Source organism: Engraulis encrasicolus, chromosome 13 (genome assembly GCF_034702125.1).
Source record: "Engraulis encrasicolus isolate BLACKSEA-1 chromosome 13, IST_EnEncr_1.0, whole genome shotgun sequence".
Lineage (NCBI taxonomy): Eukaryota > Metazoa > Chordata > Actinopteri > Clupeiformes > Engraulidae > Engraulis > Engraulis encrasicolus.
In genome coordinates this window covers 44,367,895-44,380,394 of record NC_085869.1, presented here as the reverse complement: position 1 = coordinate 44,380,394, position 12,500 = coordinate 44,367,895, and the positions used below count along the sequence as shown (strand labels likewise).

The 12,500-nt window shown below is 44.9% G+C and overlaps 1 long non-coding RNA gene across 1 annotated transcript in view; it reads right to left on the bottom strand.

Moving 5' to 3' along the window:
- LOC134461219 (uncharacterized) overlaps positions 1-1,338 on the bottom strand; it is a 27,602-nt gene extending 26,264 nt beyond the window's left edge. The window contains exon 1 of the long non-coding RNA XR_010037249.1: positions 370-1,338. This is a non-coding gene — a long non-coding RNA (uncharacterized LOC134461219). The remainder of the gene's footprint in view (positions 1-369) is intronic.
- Between the last annotated feature and the right edge of the window lie 11,162 nt (positions 1,339-12,500).

Genomic DNA, 12,500 nt, shown 5'->3' with positions numbered 1-12,500 from the left:
ATCTAGATTAAAATTACTGTAGGCTACATCTCTATTTTAGAACACACATGACACACAGCTTAGCAGCATTCTAACATATTAAGTATAAAAATTTGATTTTTGGTCATTTTTGATTACTTAGAAAGGTACTTCAATATCAATTCACATTTTTTTAAAAGCCAGCCAAAACTACACTTTCACAGAAACATTTCCAAATCCGTCCTCTGTGGCTTTTATCGAAAATCTGCAAACAATTTCTGAATTTGAACATGCACCATATGATATCCATTAGTATAGCCAAAGCTTTTCTCTCTCACACACACACACACTCTCACTCTCTCTCTCTCTCTTTGCATTCTTTTTTTTCTGTCGTTCGTTTCGTTCACTTACTCAGTCTGAGTGAAAGGAGTATTTCCTGCATGCTGCGAGGGGTGCCCAGCTTCCCAGCTGCTCCTTCTGCCGTCCGTCTCTCCAAAGAAGCCGAAGGGGGAGAGAGAGAGAGAGAGAGAGAGAGAGAGAGAGAGAGAGAGAGAGAGAGAGAGAGAGAGAGAGAGAGAGAGAGAGAGAGAGAGAGAGAGAGAGGGGTCCGGACTCCGGAGATCCGCTTCAAAGGGCTGACAGTCGCTCCGTGCTGTAACAAAAAAAAAAAACTAACCTCAACTCAACGCGACTTAACTCAACTCGACTTTCCCATTACAACCCTCTCCACTCAAGACACCGACTCTCTTTCCCAGCTGAGACACTCTTTTTTTCTTTCTTTCTCTCACTTAACTCTCTCTCTCTCTTTCTCTTTTCCTTGCTCTGTTTGACTATATACCTCCTTCCTCCTTCTCTGTCTCTCCCTCTCCCTCACTCTCTCGCTCTAGCTCTCCCTTTTTCTTTCCAGCATTCTTCAGCAACTAATCAGTAACAGCCTTAAAGTGACAGCAGCTGAGCTAAAAGACCGGCAGAGAGAGAAAGAGAGAGAGAGAGAGAGAGAGAGAGGAGAGAACCAGAGACAAGGTGCAAAGACAAAGAGAAAGACAGAAAGAAAGACAAAAAAGACAGAGGTGAGGTGAAAGAAGAGTGGTGGTGGCGGTGCTATTCTCCCTGTCTGTCTGTCTTTCTCTTTCTCTCCCTCTCCCTCTCTCTCCCTCTCTCTCTCTCGGGGCTTTCCCTTCTCCTCGGCCCAAAACCCCTCCAGCTCTCCTCTGGCCTCTTCCCCCCTTGTGAAGCCTTCTTATCACATGCTAAAGCCTCCACCCCCTTCTCTCTCTTTCTCTCTCTCCTTTCTCTCTCCAACTCACTCCCTCTTTTCCTCCCCCCCCCACCCCCTCTATCTCTCTTCCTCTCTGTCTGTCTCTCCCACTTTCCCCTCTAGCACACACACTCAGTCTCTCTAACATACACACACTCTCCTGTCTCCCCTTTATATAGCTGTGCTGCCCCTGGCCCGCCCAGCCTGTTTGGCCACAGCCAATCAGGGTACAGTGTCCGGTTGCATGCTCTCTTTCTGTTCAATTGAGAGGTTAGAGAGAGGACACCCATTCAGAAAAAAAGGAGGAAGGGAAAAAAACGCCAGAGGAGGGAGGGGATAGGGAGAGAGAGAGCGAGAGAGAGGGTGCGGGAGGGAGGGAGGGAGGGAGTGAGGGAGGGGAGGGAGGAGCTGCTGTGAGAGTGTGAGAGTGGCAGCAGTGACCGAGTTGCTGGAGAGTAGGACACTAGACTATGATCCGAGAACGACGAACGCACCGATAGACGATCAGACAGACAGAGAGACAGACGACATATCAGATGGGGGAAAGTGTCTGCTGGCGTCACACGTCATAGACGTATAGCGGACACGTGCCACTAACACCTAACATGCCGATATACGGACTTTCACAAACTTACTCATATGGTCACACTCACACCATAAATACAGGCATACAGTGGACAAGGCACCTTATGTAACTTAATTTGCTATTTGCTATCGCTATGTTCGCTAGTTTTGTTTTAATTATTTGTGAAGATAACAATTCAATAATTACATCCATTACTTTGTGATTTAATTCTTCACATCATTTTTAATTAATTTTTCACTTTCTATTTTCATTTAAACAAATACAAAAGCCATTTGCCCTGACTGTCTATAAAAAAGCATGATCAAACATTTACGTAAAGCAAACCTTTATGTTTTTTAAACTCGAAAAACAATACTTTATTCTACCCTGTATTATTCAAGAGGCATGGCAATCTCCAGAAAAAGAAAAAAAAACAGTCTAGGCTTCTGGGAACTATCAAACTGTACGTTTGTCGGTCTGTTATCATCCATATAGTTCTGGAGGAACCCTGAGTGCCCGAGGTGACTGACTGCTACTTGCCCAAACTGATTGTCTTGTGTAGCGGACTGTTGTTTCCAAATGCTACTACTTGATAACTGGGCTATCCTGGACTAATGCTGCACTGTATCATGTCTTGTTCTGTGTCTTAGCCTAATTTTTCTATTACTATTATTTTTATTTCATTCTATTTTTTCCCCTTTATGTTAAATGATCGATGTTAAATGTTTAGATGTCATTTATTACCGTACTTCGTCACTTAATTATAACTCACTTCTTCAATACTGTTACTTGTCCTGTCTGTCTGTTAATGTAAGACCTGGCATGGGATAGAGAGTTGTAATTTCGTTTTTATTGTGCGACCTGTGCATATGAAGAAACAGACAATATAGCTGACTTGACTTGACTTGACTTAAGAAGCCCTGGCCAGCCTACAGTAGCGTGCTGCTGGGAGCCACAGACATGCACAATCACGATGCAACAATCCACTACTGCGCGGGCTGATATGCGAGTCCGTGAGAGGGGTAAGAGAGGTAGCGACCAGAGCAGACCCACCTCAACTGGTCTCAACTGGATATGCTAACAGTTAGTGACAACTTATGGGTGTCGATAGTAATTAAACGAGATTGCCGGCAAACGTTTCTACCTATGTAGATAGGAGCGTGCTTCCGCTTGATATCAAAAAGTTGTCATTTACAGCTGAATAAATGCAATATAAATGGTTTATCGCTGTAAATGTTGAATTCCGTAGTACAAATTACAGTCAACCTCTTATACATGACAGACATCCTCTCGCTCTCTCTCTCTCTCTCTCTCTCTCTCTCTCTCTCTCTCTCTCGCTCTCTCTCTCTCTTCCTGTCCAATTTATCTCTGTTTCTGCTTTTCTTCATGAACATCAGCCCCCAAAAACTGTAAAAGAGGAAGTGATCCCATGTGGTTTCAAGTTTCAGAGAGCAGACGTGAATTAAGGTACTTTCTCCCGGGGAGGGGGGCGTACTGTATGTGTGGGCGTGTGTGTGGGCGTGTGTGTGTGTGTGTGTGTGTGTGTGTGTGTGTGTGTGTGTGTGTGTGTGTGTGTGTGTGTGTGTGTGTGTGTGTGTGTGTGTGTGTGTGTGTGTGTGTGTGTGTGTGTGTGTGTTGATAGACAGACGAAGATATAGTACATGGAGATATATGCAGTTTGAGGGGTGTACACACTTGACAGTGAGTAGTCGCCAATGACATACACATAGGGGTTAAACCAAACATGCTAAACACACACACACACACACACACACACACACACACACACACACACACACACACACACACACACACACACACACACACACACACACACACACACACACACACACACACACACACACACACACACACACACACACACACACACACACACACACACACACACACACGACACACGACACACTACACACTCATCTTGTTGAATTCTTCTCTTTCAGATCTGGGACAGGAGCGAAACTGCCTGTGAAAGTGCCATATTTCACCAATTAGTCACCATGGTGACTCATCTCCCACACCACCCCAGACCGGGGGCCGACCCACGTGCGGTCCCGACCCGACCCGACCCATCCCACTCCACCCCACCCCACCCGACCAAACCCTGCCCCATTCTACCCCATCCTGTCCCGTCGCACGCCAGTCCACCACCTCCTCTACTCTCAACTTCAGCTCAACTCCTCCTCTCCTCTCTCCTACTCTGCCCCCTCTTCATCCTACTCCTTTTTACTCGACTCCTTCTCTCCTTCTTCTCCTTTGCTCCTCTCTTCTCCTTCTTCTTCTGCCAGAGGAAATGTCTCACTCCTTCATTCTCTCATTCTTTCATTCGTTCGTTCACTCACCAGCTACCCACCAGCTTGGATCTGCAGTCCACAGTTACCATTTTAACCCAGCCCTGTTCTGCCCCATGCAGTCCAGCTAGTCCTTACCTTGGCAAAGCCATCAGGCATCCATCATCTCTCTCTCTCTCTCTCCCTCTCTATCTCTCTCTTTCTCTCTCTCTCTGAAAAAAGGGACAGGTTTCATCTCCACTACATAGGTGAGTCACAATGATGGAAAGGTTGACCCACATTTTGTCCGTAGATTTTAACTGTGTGTGTGTGTCTAGATGTGTACCTGTCTGTCTTTCTCCCAAGTCCCTGTGGATCTGTGTGTATGTGATATATCAACATGTGCTTTTCACAACCTATTTTCAAAAGGGAGATTGGCAAGAGTAACACAAAGGTTTTGCCCTACATACAAACTCAAAAACGAATTCACAAATGTACAAAAACTTTAAACTGCAGATGGACACATAGACAAGATAAAAAATATACCCTCTGTGAGATGTTAAATCAACTCTTGCAACGTCGAATTAACACTGCACTCCTTTTACTGTGTAGCACACATTTATTGCCTGGATCGTGGGGTTGCTGGATCGACTCTCTGACTATATCACCGGCTGTTTGTTGACTGTCACACAAGTCTCGACGCTCACAAATAAGTAAAGTGTTTTTAAAGCCCCCAGAATTCCCCCGGCGACCACAGTGCTCATCCACGGTACTCCTGGCTCAGCGCCGACAGTAATTGTCAGCTTACGACAATGTTTGTGGGTGTGTCTCGATGCGTGCGAGGCACGCAAAGCATGTACAGTAACCTAAACAATGTACATGTGTGTGACTTTTCGTGTGTGTGTGTGTGAGAGCGAGCAAGAGTGTGTTTGAAGAGCGTGTAGGTTTGTATGTCTTTTTCCCCCTCCCACACACCCTGATCCCTATCACATTTCTTTCTGTGTGCCTATGGTGTGTGCAGACCTGTGTGTGTGTGTGTGTGTGTGTGTGTGTGTGTGTGTGTGTGTGTGTGTGTGTGTGTGTGTGTGTGTGTGTGTGTGTGTGTGTGTGTGTGTGTGTGTGTGTGTGTGTGTGTGTGTGTGTGTGTGTGTGTGTGTGTGTGTGTTTGGGTGTGTGTCTGGGTGTGTGTTTGTGCTGCGGTGTTGGCATGCCTTAACGTAAAGGGCCACACCTCCACTACTTCCACCCACGTGCTCCGTCAGCCTGTGCGGCAGGCAGCAGAACAGTGACTCCCTCCCGCCACGGGACAACGCAGCGCAGCGCAGCGGAGGGGAGAGGAGAGGAGGGGTGGAGGCTGGATGAATCATAGCATAGTTGTTCATATTGGGCTTACCTCCTCTCTCTCTCTCTCTCTCTCTCTCTCTCTCTCTCTCTCTCTCTCTCTCTCTCTCTCTCTGACTCCTCTCTGGCACGGGGCAGTGATCCGTGGGTAGTACGGCGTGTGACTTTTGTTTCTCTGACTCAGAAACAGCTGAACAAGTTGGGACTATTTCTCGCTGTTGCTACAGTCATGGTGTGTGTGTGTGTGTGTTTACGTGTGTGTGTTTAGGTGTGTGTGTATGACTGACTGACCACTGTTGACCACTCCTTCAACAGCAGCAAATAAGACATGCAGTTGTTTCTGGCATATGCTCGTAACACAACAATGATTCACCGCATCTCTGGAGAAACCATCGCTTTTTAACACTCATTCTACTGTCATATCGGAAAACAATTTTGTAATGCAATTTTGATGTGAAACACATATATCTAGATGAAAATAGATTGCTATTATTATTCATATTACTATTATTATTATTCATATATTCGTGCTATTATTATTATTATTATTATTATTATTATTATTATTAGGCTATTATTATTATTATTATTATTATTATTATTATTATTATTATTATTGTTGTTGTTATAACTTGTCAAAATGTTGAGACATTTTACACACATGCCGTAACAGAAATCTGTTAGATAGATATTGAAATTAACAATCTGAATTCTTTAATTATTTTGAGGAAAACGTGAATTCTATTAAATGCAACTATTTGTGAATATGTACCATATTTTTATGAAATGGGGAATAAATAGAACACAAAAAGAAAGCATAAAATAGCTACATAAAATGTCTTCTTTCAGTTGTGAAATTGTCAGGTTTACGTTAAATTTATGGGAAATGGTTGAATAACACTGTGTTAATTAAATTAAGTATTTCGCTGCATTAGCTAAATAACCAAAGTATTTTAGTCTACAAACTGACATGCACTTTTAATTAATTACTAGAAAATCCTGTCGCATTCAAATAATTTGCAAGCCAGTTACATTCAACTTATTACTGTGCCATTTTTGGAAACACACAGGCTATATGTGGCTAATTTCATTTAAACCTTTGAAGTCATCCTTTCATGTGGAGGACTAAAATAGTTTAAGAAAGGTATATAAAAGTAGGTCTAAAATACTCACAACTAAAATACAATGGGCTGATTTAACTCATCCTCCATTAAGACCTAAAAACAGCCATTTTATTGCTCTGTACATTTAAACACATTACATAGAAAGGCTATCTTAGCTGCAAGACCTGCAGGATGAACACACACACACACACACACACACACACACACACACACACACACACACACACACACACACACACACACACACACACACACACACACACACACACACACAAGTCACACATTCCAAGACACAGACCGACGGACAGGCAGACAGACAGATAGACAGAGAGAATGAAAGAGGAGGAGGGGAGAGAGAGAGAAAGAGAAGAAGACAGGATATAGAGAGAGAAGAGAGAGAAAGAGGGAAATTCTTTGCATTCCTCCGGGATAAGAGGTGTGATCCTGGGTAGCCAAAAGCCCCGTAAACACAGATAAAAAGGCAAGGCATGCCCGAGTCAGGCGGGACACCTCACATTCCCACACACCACCACCACCACCACGGCTGCTGCTTCTTTGTCCAACAAACACGACACTGCCAAGAGACACTGGCGTGAATCTTTTAAAAAGGAAGCTAAGTCTACTGTTCCTGTCCAACAAACACGACACTGCCGAAAGACACTGGGGTGAATCTTTGAAAACGAAGGCTAAGTCTACCGTTCACACTATTGTTATTGCTGCAGCAGCTTTTGTTGCTGTTGACAACAACGAGACTGAGATTAAAACAAACTTCAATGAGCCCAGGATGTGCGTATACCGTACTTCAAAGTTGCATCCTTAAGCGCGGCTAAGTCTTGAATAAATTAGCCTGTATTTACCACATTTGCTAAATTACACGCTGGCCCACGCGTATGACATAAAAGCGTGTGTGTGCTATGTGCAATCCTGTCATTAGGATGGATGAGTGTGCGGACCAGATCCCCATGGCCAGCTTGGTCATGTCACCTTAAGTGTTTTGGTGACTCACCAGGATAGGTTCACATTTGAGGTTGTAAAGCTCCTTTAAGTCATACATCCCTGTGGCTTTGTCTTGCTATGACACTTGAGAAAGGAATGAACGTTTGGAAGGAATAAGCGTGTGCTTGCAACTTTGTCTGGTAATCCATCTACTTCAGCTAATTAAAATGAGGAAGTTGGTAAGGCTAAACCACATCCTCCCAGTGCCCTTCTGTTAGATTTTGGACAGTGCACCAAGCATTCCTTTCATTTCCAGAACAAAAAGAGATAGGAGAAGAGGAAACATCGTGAAATATTAAGGTACAGCAGTCAATGAAGCTCCAGGCAGCTACTGCTAACTAACTTAGAGATTCATTTCACAACTGATTATCTTGCACTGGGGTCGCAGCTAGCTTTTTTGTGATTTATTAGCTACAAATCGCAATGTCATCCCATGTTTGATAAGATAGATATTTTCCTGTTAGAAATCGTTAGCTTCAGAAAGTAGGTGTTGCCTCTAATGATTAGCTAATAAAATGATCCAGTATGTTCTGCTTGGTATCATAGCATGTCATAAAGTGGTGGATAATATACCTTTTGATGCATTTCAAATGTATATCGCTCTAGCTGCATGCCCATGAAGCTTTTCTCCCTGAAATCCTGATGCAATCTGTTTTTCATTAGTTTTGCTGTGTAAAATGACTACATACAGGGAACCAACATTTACATAAAGGCACTTCTTTCTGCAATCCAGAAAGTATTGCCCTTGTATACGACAATTTGTTTTTGTAAAATGGACACATGATTGAGCTATGCGTCATTAGACATACATCTTAATTAAGTACAAAAGTCATATGGGCAACAAAGAATTAAAATGGCCTGTGTTGCAACATAACTTTTGTTTTCGGGGAAAGTCATGCTGTCATGCTAAACATAGTCACAATACTACGGTCAACATCATCAGAGTCCATAGTAATCACTCATGCTTCTTAATTTAGTCTACACCGGCTGACATCTTCACCAGGAGTGGAAATTACATCCTGTGCTCGAGTGCCTTATCAAACGACAACAAAATCAAATGTACACACTTCCAGATTGTCTTGAAAGATTTGTGGGCTGTTAATCCAATACCAACATAAAGATTATACTATACCAATTCTCATCAGTAAAAGCAATTATTCAGATCAATTATTCAGATCAAAATCATTTATTTCAAAAAAAGGAAGAGAATAAAATCTTTGCCCACAATTCTCATTTGTTTACTCTCAATACTCAATAATACAGCTACAACAATAAATAAATAATAGCGGCAGATTGCTACTATAACGACCTGTGCCCTACTTTCCCAGTCGGCTGCTAATAAACTATTTTAAATCTGCAGACGAAGATGCACCAGCCACCAGTGTGATATGCTTATTTAGGGAGATAGATGGGACACGGTGACACCTCCACCATGACAACATGGAGAACCCTCTGCCTCTGCCCAAATTGGCAAGCTACCATGAGCATTGCGCTGGGTGGGGGGGCGGGGGGCATATGACCGACCGGACTGCAGCCCCTACTCAACCCAACAGAAATCTGGGCAGTCAGCTGGCTAGAGACGTCAGATCCGCGTCACTGTGCGATCCCTCGCTCATTCACTCCCTCGCTCTCATTCTCTCTCTACCTCCCTCCCTCTCTCTCTGTGTCTCTCATTCCGACCCTACTCTCCCTCCCTCACTACACTACGCACGCTCTGTTTCTATTTCTTTCTGCCTCTGTCATTCCCCTGCTCAACTTTCCTTCCCCTCCTCTCTTTCTCTCTCTCCTTCTCCCTCTCTCTGTCATAAGTGTGTGATGGCGGGATGCCGGTGGGTCCCGTGTTGGCTGGCAGATCCAGTCCCTGCAGTGGCACTCACTGTGCTTCTGGCGGCACACTGGATGTCTATATTAGGTGGCCAGGCCAGAGCCAGGGTCCAGGACAGAGAGAGAGAGAGAGAGAGAGAGAGAGAGAGAGAGAGAGAGAGAGAGAGAGAGAGAAAACGAGAACGAGAGAGAGAGAAAGGAAGGGTAGGCGGCAGGCGAGTGAGCGAGCGAAAGAGGTGTGCAATTGCAACGCAACCATGATGTCACGGTCATGCCTTGGCGGCATGACTGAGGTCCCTTATCAGCGCGAGATAGCGTGCACTCACTTGGTTTACATTCCACTTCACAGCCAACCCCCCGCCCCCCCTCCACACCACTCCACCTACTGTCTGAGTGTGTGTGGTGGTGATGGTGGTGGTGGGGTAGGGCAGAGGCCGGGCTTACAGGCAGGGCAGCAGGGGTCATTACAGGGTGGGGGGGTGGTTAGGCTCGGGGGGGCATACCATCCACACGATTCCCTACAGCTCTTTTAAAGTCACAAACTGGGCACCGAGTGTTTCGTCATTGCAATGCTGTGCTGTCGGCCGGTTTTAAAATAGCCGACAAAAGACCTAGGAGTGATTTATATTTCTGGGGTGGGCACTTAAAACAGCGAGGAAAATAGCCTGCCAGGCATTTACGCCACCGATCCTGCCAATCCTATTAACAATCCAGTCGTCATTACACCCACTCGCTAACATTATCTTACAGTAAGCCTGCTTGAGAGACGTTTGCGTTTGCGTTTCGGGTTTGATAAAGGAGGAACCTTTCGGAATTTAAAGATTGCTGTCCTTATCTCGTAGTAAAACACGCCGTAGAGCCTCGGCTGTTCTATGTCTGATGACTTGAGTGTTTGGTAGATTATTTCCCCCCCTTAACCCTCTTCTCTCTCTCTCTCAATCTCAAAAATGCATCTGATATTTCCCTTTTTTGGCAGACGTGGTGCTGTTCTGGTGTGAAGAGGAATGACTTCATGACATTCCCTGTTGGTAGATTTTTTTCTCAGCCCTCTGCTCTCCAAATCTCAAAAATGCATCTGATATTTCCCTACTTTTGGCAGACGTATTGTCGTCCTGGTGTGAGGAGGAATGCGAGCGATGTGCGGAGCTGGATGCGTATCTTGGCTAGTGTAATCACCTGTGACTGCGTATACAAGAAACACACTCGTACTTCCGCCCTGACATGCACTGCTCATGCAGAGAGTTTCGACACTATACTGAATGCCAAAAGAACGTTTTTTTTTTACTATTACAGTACGTCATTGCATTATACCTTGTGGTCCTATTGAAACGTTGTGTACTTATTACCACATCTAGGAAAAGAGCAAGGTTGCTATTGGACGCTTTTCTGACTTGCAGTGTTCACGTGATTGTTTTATAGAGCGCTCTGTGCAATGCTATTAATTTCGCAAATTTTATTATAGCAAGTTAAAGGGTTGCATGATTTTGATTAGTAGGCAACAACTCATTTCTCATTAGTATATTAAAAATATGGTAAAATTTACAAATATAGTGCATATGGTATGTTAAACTCAGTGGAAGAGGGCCCTGTATCAGCACAAAGAGATAGATATCTTTTTCAATATGTGTTATAACAGGTGTTATAAACACTTATTAATATGTGTTCAGCTACTAACTAGCTATACATACTGTATATAAAGAAACACACAATGAAAATTCATTGTCGATATCATAATGTAAGCGTGTGTGTGTGTGTGTGTGTGTGTGTGTGTGTGTGTGTGTGTGTGTGTGTGTGTGTGTGTGTGTGTGTGTGTGTGTGTGTGTGTGTGTGTGTGCGTGCGTGTGCGTGTGCGTGCACATCTGTGCATGTAGTATGTGTACATTTCTTGTTTCTTTTTTAAATCAAAGTGTTTATGCTATGTGTGCTCATTTGAGTGCGTTGTGTGTATATGCACATGTTTTTTCTGTCTACGTGTATACCTGTGTGAGTGTGTGTATGTATGCCTATTTGTTGTGTACAGTGCGTGTATGTGGGTAGGCCTATACGTTAGTGCAGGCACTGTGGCATGCACAGACAGCTGTGTGAGGTCTGGGAAGTATAGTTGCATGGGGGGATGGGGCCTGTGTTGCCAGATAGGGCAGTTTCCCGCTCAACTTGGCTGCTTGGTATGGCTGTGGGTGAAAACAGTCCAAAGCGGGCTTTGGGTGGGTCTTTCTGTAGATGTATGGCCATAGAAAATCAATACAATTTGGTTCAAATTGGGCGGGACTTGGTGCCTCCAGGCGGTTTTTGAGCCCTTTTTGGGCTGGAAGTGATCAGACACATCTGGCAACCCTGGATCGGGCAGAGGGGAAAAGCTCTTGGGCTCCATTACAGAGTGCCCACCCCGTCTGCCTCCAGAGCCGCATGCCTGGCCCTTTAAAACAGAGCTGGATGGGAAGCAGCTGAGAGCAGCTCTCTCTCTCTCTCTCTCTCTCTCTCTCTCTCTCTCTCTCTCTCTCTCTCTCTCTCTCTCTGTCTCTCTCTCTCTCTCTTCCTCTCTCTCTCGCTCTCTCTCTCTCTTTCTCTTCCTCTCTCTCTCTCTCTCTCTGTCTCTCTCTCTCTCTCTCTCTCTCTCTCTCTCTCTCTCTCTCTCTCTCCGTCCCTCTCTCTCTCACACACACACACACACACACATTGTGCCCCTCTCTCTCTCCCTGCCTGTTTCGCACACCCTCTCCATTTCCCCCTCTCTCTGTGCCCCTCTCTCTCTCTCTCTCTCCCACTCTCTTGTCGCCTGCTTCCTCGCCCCCTCAAACACCCACACTTTCTCTTCTCCCTCCGCACCCCTCGTCTTTCTTTCTTTCGCTCCCTCTCGCATGCGCTCTCGTTTGCCTACTCACTCCGCCAACGCGTACAGCCGCCCACACACGTGCACCCACTCAAACATGGCCACATCGAAGCACGTAAACACATACACGCACGCACACACACACCCACCCACCCACACACACACATACAAAAACATGCAGTCACGAGCAGGCATGTACACACACACACACACACACACACACACACACACACACACACACACACACACACACACACACACACACACACACACACACACACACACACACACACACACACACACACACACACACACA